Source organism: Ambystoma mexicanum, chromosome 13 (assembly GCF_040938575.1).
Source record: "Ambystoma mexicanum isolate Mex_15411 chromosome 13, UKY_AmexF1_1, whole genome shotgun sequence".
Taxonomy (NCBI): domain Eukaryota; kingdom Metazoa; phylum Chordata; class Amphibia; order Caudata; family Ambystomatidae; genus Ambystoma; species Ambystoma mexicanum.
In genome coordinates, this window is record NC_090938.1 from 786,487,628 (window position 1) to 786,496,488 (window position 8,861).

The 8,861-nt window shown below is 48.5% G+C and overlaps 1 protein-coding gene across 1 annotated transcript in view; it reads right to left on the minus strand.

The window, feature by feature from the left end:
* MSH5 (mutS homolog 5) overlaps positions 1-8,327 on the minus strand; it is a 402,336-nt gene extending 394,009 nt beyond the window's left edge. The window contains exon 1 of the mRNA XM_069635150.1: positions 8,194-8,327. The gene's annotated coding sequence lies outside the window, so the exon portion shown is untranslated. The remainder of the gene's footprint in view (positions 1-8,193) is intronic.
* Positions 8,328-8,861: the final 534 nt, after the last annotated feature.

Sequence of the window (8,861 nt, forward strand, 5' to 3'; positions counted from 1 at the left end):
TCAAGAGCTCAGCAGAGGGACTGGAGTAGGAGCCAGAGATATCAGTCCTGGGCTGGAGCAGGAGCCCAGAGAGTGGCTGAAGGAGGGGTCCAAGAGCTCAGATGAGGGGCTGGAGGAGAAGCCTGAGAGCTCAGCCAAGTTGCTGGAGAAGGAACTAAGAGTGTGGCTGTTCCTTAGGATCCCAAGAGCTCAGAGGAGGGACTGGAGCACGAGTCCAAGAGCTCAGCAGAGGGGCTGGAATAGGAGTCCAGGAGCTCAGAGATGGGGCTGGAGTGGGAGCCAGAGAGATCAGCCCCGGGGCTAGAGCAGGAGCCCAGGAGTGGCTGACGGAGGGGTCGAAGAGCTCTGATTAGTACTGGAGTAGGAGCCAGAAATATCAGCCCAGGTGCTGGAGCAGAAACTAAGAAAGTGGCTGTTCCTTAGAATACCAAGAGCTCAGAGGAGGGACTGGAGCAGGAGCCAGAGAGATCAGTCTTCGGGCTGGAGCAGGAACCCAGAGAGTGGCTGAAGGAGGGGTCAAAGAGCTCAGAGGGGGGGGCTGTAGCAGAGGTCCAACTGCTCAGCAGAGGGATTGGAGTGAGAGCCCAAGACCTCAGCAAAGGGGCTGAAGTGAAAGCACAAGAGATCAGCAGGTGGGCTAGAGGAGAGGCCTGAGAGCTCAGCCTGCGGTGCTGGAGCAGGAGCTAAGAGGGTGGATGTTCCTTAGGATCCCAAGAGCTCAGAGGAGGGACTGGAGCAGGAGTTCAAGAGCTCAACAGAGGGGCTGGGGTAGGATTCCGAGAGCTCAGCAGAAGGACTGAGTGGGAGCCCAAGAGCTCAGCAGAGGGACTGGAGTGGAAGCCCAGGAGCTCAGCAAAGGGACTGGAGTGGGAGCCCAGGAGCTCAGCAAAAGGACTGGAGTGGTAGATCAAGAGTGGCTGAAGGAGGAGCCCAAGAGCTCTAGGGAGGGGCTAGAGCAGGAACCCAAGAGCCTGAGAGTGGTATTAGGGTAACATGCTAACAACAGGCCAAGGGTCTAAGAGGAACAGCCAATCACCCCACCCCATTGCTATCACCATGGACTGAGGGTGGTGTGATTGGCTCCATATGTAAGCCAGATAAAGCGGTGTCCTCTTCTTCACGAGCCTGGCATGTGCCACTAAGAATACAAAAGAGGCCATGAGGCCCAAGAGCATCTGAAACAACCAGGTCTTGAAGAGCTACTGTTCAAAAAGAAATTGCAGGTTGTGTCCAAATCCTGAATCTGGCCTCTGTAGGAAAGGCTTTGGCCCATCGAGTATCCCTGTTGAACCCTATGAAGGTCAGCCTCTGGGAAGGCACTTCTAGCTACGTCTTTCAGTGAATGCACAGAAGTGTAGGCCCATTAGAACCTGGAGTGACCTGCTGGCTCCTGCAAGTCAGGAACGGGGACCAGCCAGTTCACTGTGTACGAGTAGATGTGAATGTCCCACATCCTGATAGTCGCCACCATAGCAGACATAGTTTTGGTAAAGACTCTGTGAGCCACATTTAGGCCAAAGGGAAACACCCAGCATTGAAACTGTTGGTTCCCCTGAGAAAATTGCAGGAGGTGACGATGGGGCCATCAGATTGATACACGAAGATAAGCTCCCACCAGATCTCTTGACAGATCCAGTCTCCCTAACACAGAGTGGACCCGATCCACGCCAGAGTGATCCTCTTGCATTTTTCTAGAAGTAGATAGAAGTAGACAAAAATTGAAGGAGGACAGATCCAGAATGGTGCACAGGCCTGTCTGTGTGTGTTTGGGCACTGTCAACAGTCTGGAATATATCCTGCCCAGCTCTAGGAGGAAGGTACCTCCTCCAGTACCTGGATGTTCAGTAGTTTCTGGAAAGCCAAAGTGAGAGTCCTGATCTGCAGCAGTAGAGGGTAGGAAGGAGAATGGGAAGTAGAAGGAAGTCGAAAAAACGTACTGGTAATATTGTTCTCCATTTCTCCAGATGGAAAGAAATCTACTCCACATTGGAGACGACTCAGGGAGAACAGCTCATCATTGCTTTTACTTCGTGTCAGAGGGGGGACGTTGAAAGCAGTCTCTGTTGCCTCTTTCTCTTTTGGGATAGAGAGTGGTCTGTCTTGCATGTCACTCCAGACATCCCATGAGGCATCTGAAAAAGCGCATGTGGGACTCTGAGGTCCGCTGGAAAGATGAAAAGGGCTTCTTGGCAGGTTTTTTGAGGACAGCTAAGTATCTGACAGTCTGGAGCTCATATTCAATGTGCACGTAACATCAATGAACAACGTAAAAGCCTTGTTTAAGGCTTTTATGCCATTCATTCACATTATGGCTCATCATTTCATTTCTATGAAGGAGAGGAGGGATGGAACGCAACTTGAGTTCCTCTCTGCCATACAAATGTTTCAACAAATGCAGGAGATCCCTATGGGGTCTGCCAGCTTTATGCACCAGCATAAAGCAGGTGGGCCCCATAGGGATCCATTGTACACACTGCATGCCATGCTCGCATGGCAGGCAGCATGTACAATTACAATTAAATGCTTCCCTGCATGGTAAGCAGTGACCACAATGAAAATTAAACAAGCATGCAAGCATGTCAGGAAGTGTTTAATTGTAATTGTGGGTGCTGCTTGCCATACGAGCATAGCAAGCAGAGCTCAAAATTAAAGTAAAAATTGAACACATAAATTAAAAGTAAAAGCATGCCAGGCAGGCTTTTACCCACTTAGCACTCCTACGTGCAAATGACCCAAAAGAATTGGTGGTGGGGAGTCACCTATGTGTATGTCAACGTAAAAGAACAGCTCCCTGCCATCAAATTACCAATTTGACGAAAAAAGGATCCTCTGTGTGCTGGTTTTCTTATTTAACAATTCCTCGGCTGTGCTCCGCAATGTTCTTGAAGGGCAGGTCAAGATATTGTACTGCTTATTTTTTATTACATTTAGTTGCCCTTTTGTACACCTGGCACCCAACGTCCATCCAGACCAACATGCTCCTAGCCAAGGTGTCAACTGCTTCCTGCAAAATATCATGGACCAACTGTCTCGCCTCCGAAAGACAAACACTGAAGGCCTCCTCCTACTAGAAGACCTTCTCTAATCAATTCAGCCAGCTCCTTCCAGAGCACTAAGTTGGCTGCAGCCAGTAGCTGGCCTAGTGTAGCTGCAAGGGTACGGTTTGGTGAACCTTAAGCCCGATGGCATCAAGCTATTTGTCTTCCTTCCCTAAGACGGATGCGCTTGAATTCCCAGTCGACTTGAAATTAACTGTAGCCTCCATCAATGCGGATGGTGGCTGGGGCTTGGAGGCTAGACACAAGGCTTTGGCAAAGAGAGAACAGTATCGGATATCCACGCTTCTATTCACCAGAAACCCAGATCTGGAGAGGTTCTGCCATGATGTCCTACTGAATGGGGATCGCTGATCTCTCCAAGCTTTCCAAATTCAAGACCACCGGCAGGACCCTGGGCTTCACAGGAGGGACTGCTGACACGGACAAGGGAAGTTCCTCTTCCGCCTCATTCATGGAATCAGCTGCATCAGGGACACACTAGCTATAAGCCTACAGGTGCAGTTTCCGTATATGTTAGACCCAAATACTGTGGACAGAGCTGCAGTGCAAACTGGCAGAAGCCAGAGATGTCAGGAATGGAGACAGGTTCCCTAAAAGTACCGCTGGCTGAGAAGGCAACATTTCCTTAATGATATCCCTGAAGTAGCCTTCATTGCTGGGGACTGCATAGAGCTCTGGAACTTTACAAAGAACACATCCTCTGAGTATGGCTATGGTGGATCAGGAGGTCAAGACTGCAAGTTTGGATCCAATAAAGCCCTTTATCCCCATAAAGCCACAAGTCAAACAAAATAAGTTGCGATAAAGTAGGTGGGAGATTGAATGGCGGGCAAAGACATTGGCATGGGAGTGGGCGACTACCCTCTGGAGGGTAAAGGGATTAAACCCCTGATGAGTAGAAACCAGTGTTTCCATAACCAGGGCCTGTTTCCATACAAATTACAGGCCTAGTGACCTTGGAAGCTCCAGCAGCACAACACAGATGCCATTTCATGCCCCTTAGCTGAGCTGCCTGTCATCTTACTGGGCTATTTGAAGAAGGTAATAACAAAACTGGCTGCCAATGACATTTTAAGAACCTCAGCCCAGCCACTGGACCATTTCAATGGTGTCATCCCCTGGAGGAGCCTCAAATTAGACATAAGGTTTTCAACAAAAACAATCTTAATGCTAGTTGAATAATTCAGTGTCAGCAACAATTTGGTTACATTTTGATTTCAATACAATTTCAACATATGCTCGCAAAATGTAAAGATTCAGAAACATAGATTTATTGGTGTGACCTAACATGTTTCAAGCTTTTTGGAAAGGATCTAAACCATTGCTTTTTGAATATCTGAATAACTGTCACAAACACATTAAATTTACCATTGAAGCGGGGGAACCGGATATACACTTTCTAAATGTTTTGGTTACTTACACAAGAGGAGAAATACTTACGAGCATGTATAGGAAACCAACTGATGTGAACAACACATTGCATTTCAACAGTTCCAAACACCTAAAGGAAAGTCTACCTTATAGTCAATTTTTAAGATTGAAACAGATAGTCTTGAATACAGACATCCTCCAGAAGGAATATGACTCGATGACAGACAGATTGAAGGCTCGGGGCTACCCTGATGAGATTTTAGAAAAATCAGTATCCAGATCTGAGTCACACAGGGGGGAAGATCTCCTGGAACAGGTTTCTAAGAAAGACAGTACCAAGATGATCCATACTCTACGATTCCCTGCACAGTCATGTGAGAAACCAGAGGGTGTCTCACCCGCTAGTCCTCGGGGACTGGTCATCCATGTGGCCAGGACACAGCCATCGCTTTTGGGTCCAGTTCCTGGGATGTGGACCAGTGAGGGAGGATCACCTGGGTGAGAGGTCTTCGAGGGGTAGGGTAAGGCAGCCGATGGTGAGACGTGGTATTCCCCCTCTTTTGTTTATCTAACCCATCCTATTTGTTAGGATTCTCTGAGGTCCCAACTCAAGCCCCCCTTTTTACACAAACACTGGGCTGAGGATGAGGGCGACTGAGAGTAACAAGACTAACTCTCATACATCGTCGTACTAGATATGTCCCGTTAATAGGGTCAGGCAAAGTCAGGCACCTGACTCTGAGTGCATACACCTGATGCCAATTAGCTCTCCTCACAAGGATAAAAGGCAGAACCTAAAGACACACTGAGCAAAGCGGAACACGAGTACGAGCAGAGTTCCCAGGACGAAGGCAAACCTACTGGATCAGAGCGATGGACCAAGGGTGAGAGCAGCGGGTTGAAAACCCTAAGAGTTCCCACCCTGGAGGTTGCTGCCTACGACAGGCAGCAAAAAACACGTGGAGAAGGCCAGATGCCAAATCAGAAGGCTGCATTGTATTCTGAGGACTCAGTGACTCTGCCGGGTGAACGGCAGAATTGGGGAGTCTAGGCAATGCATGTGGTGCTAACTTTGACTCGTGAATAGGAATCCTAAAACAAAGAAAGACTGGTGTGTGTTAAAGAAAGTTTGAAGTGGTAACATTATATCGCAAGTTATGTTATGTTATGTAAAGCCGATTTATAAAGCGCACGATCACCCTGAAGCAAGTGAAGGATGCATGCGTGTGGATGAGACGCGAAGAAAGGCAGATCCGTGAATGAACTTTTGAAGTAAGATCAGCTGTAAAATCAGCGATACTGAGTAACGGAGTGGTCCGGCCAAGGAAGTAGCCCACTCGAAAATCTTGGTGAAAGGTACGTTGTTTGTAGCGATAGAAGTGAATGAATTGCAAAAGCGAAATAAGCAAAACCAACCCAGAGAGAAGGGGAGAGTAAAAAGCTGAGCAGTGAACTTTGAGTCGAAGTGGTCGTGCAGAGGTCTGTAAAGAAATCCACGCACATTCGAAAGTCTTCGACATCCGAAAACGGTCTGAGCCCGATTGAGGGAGACCCAAAATGTAATAAGCTTGGGGAAGGGAGCCCCCTTGCAAGTATTGTTGAACTTTGTTGTGAAAGGTCTGATCCTGACAGAGGGGGACCGGTGTGAGGTCTGAGCCTAACAGAGGGTTATCCATGTCAACTGTGTTTGTAAAAGGTCTGAGCCCAACAGATGGGGAACCATGTGAACTGTGTTTTGAAGAGGTCTGAGCCCGAAAGAGGGAGACCTAGGTGAACTTTTTGTTGAAACATTATTTGGAAGTGGAAAGAGAGACTTTAACATGGAAAGCCAGACGGGCCTCGATCCACGTTTTGGAACTGTTTATTGTGTTGAACCCCGAGCCACAGTGTGTCATCCTGCCTACAGGGACCGCCTTACTCCGTGTGGTCTAACGTGGTGAGGAGAGCTGATTCAGCCACATTTTTAACACTGATTTTTCCTTTACATACATTTCACCGTTATACACTTTTTTGTACAAGAGATAGGGCAGGAATTAGGTTTTTGTTAGCATAGGCCATTTTGATTTGACGGACTCCACTAGGACTGTTTTGTTTATCAGGTGATGGTCAAGACTACTGCCATCTTAGTTATAGGGCAAAGTAGAAGTTTGTCCAACCCCAGAAACTTCAATAAAGGTTTTTACAACGTGTACCTATTGTATCCGTGTCATACTTGAGATACCATGCCTCCCCTACATATGGTGTCAGAGTGGGATCTTACTCAATTGATTAAAGTTGAGAACCCATTCTAGTAATTGTCATCCCACCGGAAGGGGAGAGAATAAGACTATTGCAGTCCTTTATTCTGATCGAATAGCCACTATTAAGGAGACGTTATTATCCCAACTTCAAATCCCAGTTAGTCAACAGGATTTGTTTTTTAAAACCCAGGTGCTATTAGATAGCCTACCTATAGCCCATTACCAAATACAACAGTGGGAGCGAATAGTCTTAAAAATAAGACCCTCACATAGATTCCTGAGACATAGTGCCTTAAACCCACATTTTCCCAAACTTTTTCTTTTTGGTACCAACCACCCTTAATCAATTTTAAGCTTGCTAGAGTCAGACGACTTCGAAACCTTCTCTGAAGAGGTTGAGACCCTTTTCTTCTCTGAGTCCGAAAACCAGACAGAGGGAACTCTTACCCTTCCTGAAAATATGGCCGATATAGCAGTCGTAGCTCAACTGGCCGCCCATCGGATTCAGGCTGAACCTTGCCTTCAAGGCAAAGGTTTGGCGTAGCTGGTCGAATTACAAGCAAGAGCCCTATTACCTCAAGGGATAGTACAACCGTACCAGGAAGGAGAAGACCTAGGGATTTTTTTCTGAATTATTAGCGATTAGCTGAACAGATGGTACGGGGAGAAAACTTTAAGAAATGCTACTTGGGATCTCTATTAAAAGGCGGGCTAGAAACCACTTAGCAGTTACTTAATCTAGCCTTGGGCGGTCCCTTCATATCGATCAAGAAAGGACTGCTTAAAAGAGTAGGTCAGACCAGTAATTTTTATCGGCAAAAACGAAGGTCCATCAGATTAAACCCGGTGAGACCACCCTGGGAGTAGAGGAACAAATTAAAAACACTGTATCCTTGTGGGTTGGCAATAAAACTCTGGAGGAATTAGTAGAAATTATCACTTTGGAACAGTTTACCAACTCGTTACCCCCTTTTCTACAGAAAGTAGTATTAGAATTAAATCAGCAGACCCTTCGCATGGCTATTGAAACTGCTCAAAATCATTCCTTACATAAAAATGAAAACAGAAAATATCAAACACCGGAGGTCGCCAGGGGGCGCGGCGCAAGATGGCTGCAGGCCAGAGGAGCTCCTGGGCGTTGGGGGACGGAGCCGCTTATAAGATGAAGAGCGCAGCAACAACACTTGAAAGCAGTCGCAGATGATTTGAGCCCATATGCTAAGGATCCAGCAGAACTACGTTGCGTTTAAAGCGATGCAGGATTTATAGGGAAACGGACGGGAGAATGCCCTGCACCGCCAACGCCCACCACATTTCTATCGTTTCACAGGCACCACCGCGGCGGCGGCGGCGGCGGCGTCACGCTACTCCTTTTCGGCAGTGAACAGTCGCGATGTGGACTGTCTGGCAGCCCTCGCTGGCCTCATCACCCGCAAGTATAGGACGGGTATGGAGAGCGCCATCCCCTTGCACGGGGCCGGGGGCGGGAGCTGCCGGCGCGCACATACCGCGGGGATACTCACGGCGAGTTTCGCACGCCGTCCATCGGATCTCCATCAACTTCGTTATCCGCCAGTCGCAGTGCCGGCGCCTTCTTACAGGCGCAATTGTGGACGCTGCAATGCCAGCACCCATCTACAAGCGGAAGCGGGATCGCCATACAAGTAAGCGCTGATGGGGGCTGTGATTAAAAAACCAACGCGGCAGTGGCCCCGCCTGTTCCCCTCCAATACTGCCCACCACGCATGCACGCCTAGGTGCACCCCAGGGGAAGGGTAGTCAAACGGCAAACGGCTTGGGCTCCCCTTGTCTGCTCCAACATAGCTCATCGGGGCGAACGACCAAGTGCGGCGAAACCCTGTCGGTGGGCCCGAACCTTTCAAGAAGTGAGTACCTGGCGCTGGACTATAAGGAGGCTGAGGCTGGCTGTTGCTGAGGAGTGGGCGTGCCGCCCCCACCAGAAGTTCGTTGTTCGACACAGCCCCAGACAAGGGATTGATAACAGCCTGGTATAACTAATGTGCATGCTGCAGAAGGCTGGCTTGTTACACGACCCCTAGAACTCACTGTGGACAGTCACCAACTCGACCCCACCTCGTGGCCCAGCAGTCATATGCAGGTTCTTTGGGCCTCAGCCAGACCTCAATAGTGGGGGGCAGGTGTAACTTACTTCAGAATTACTCCCCAGCCT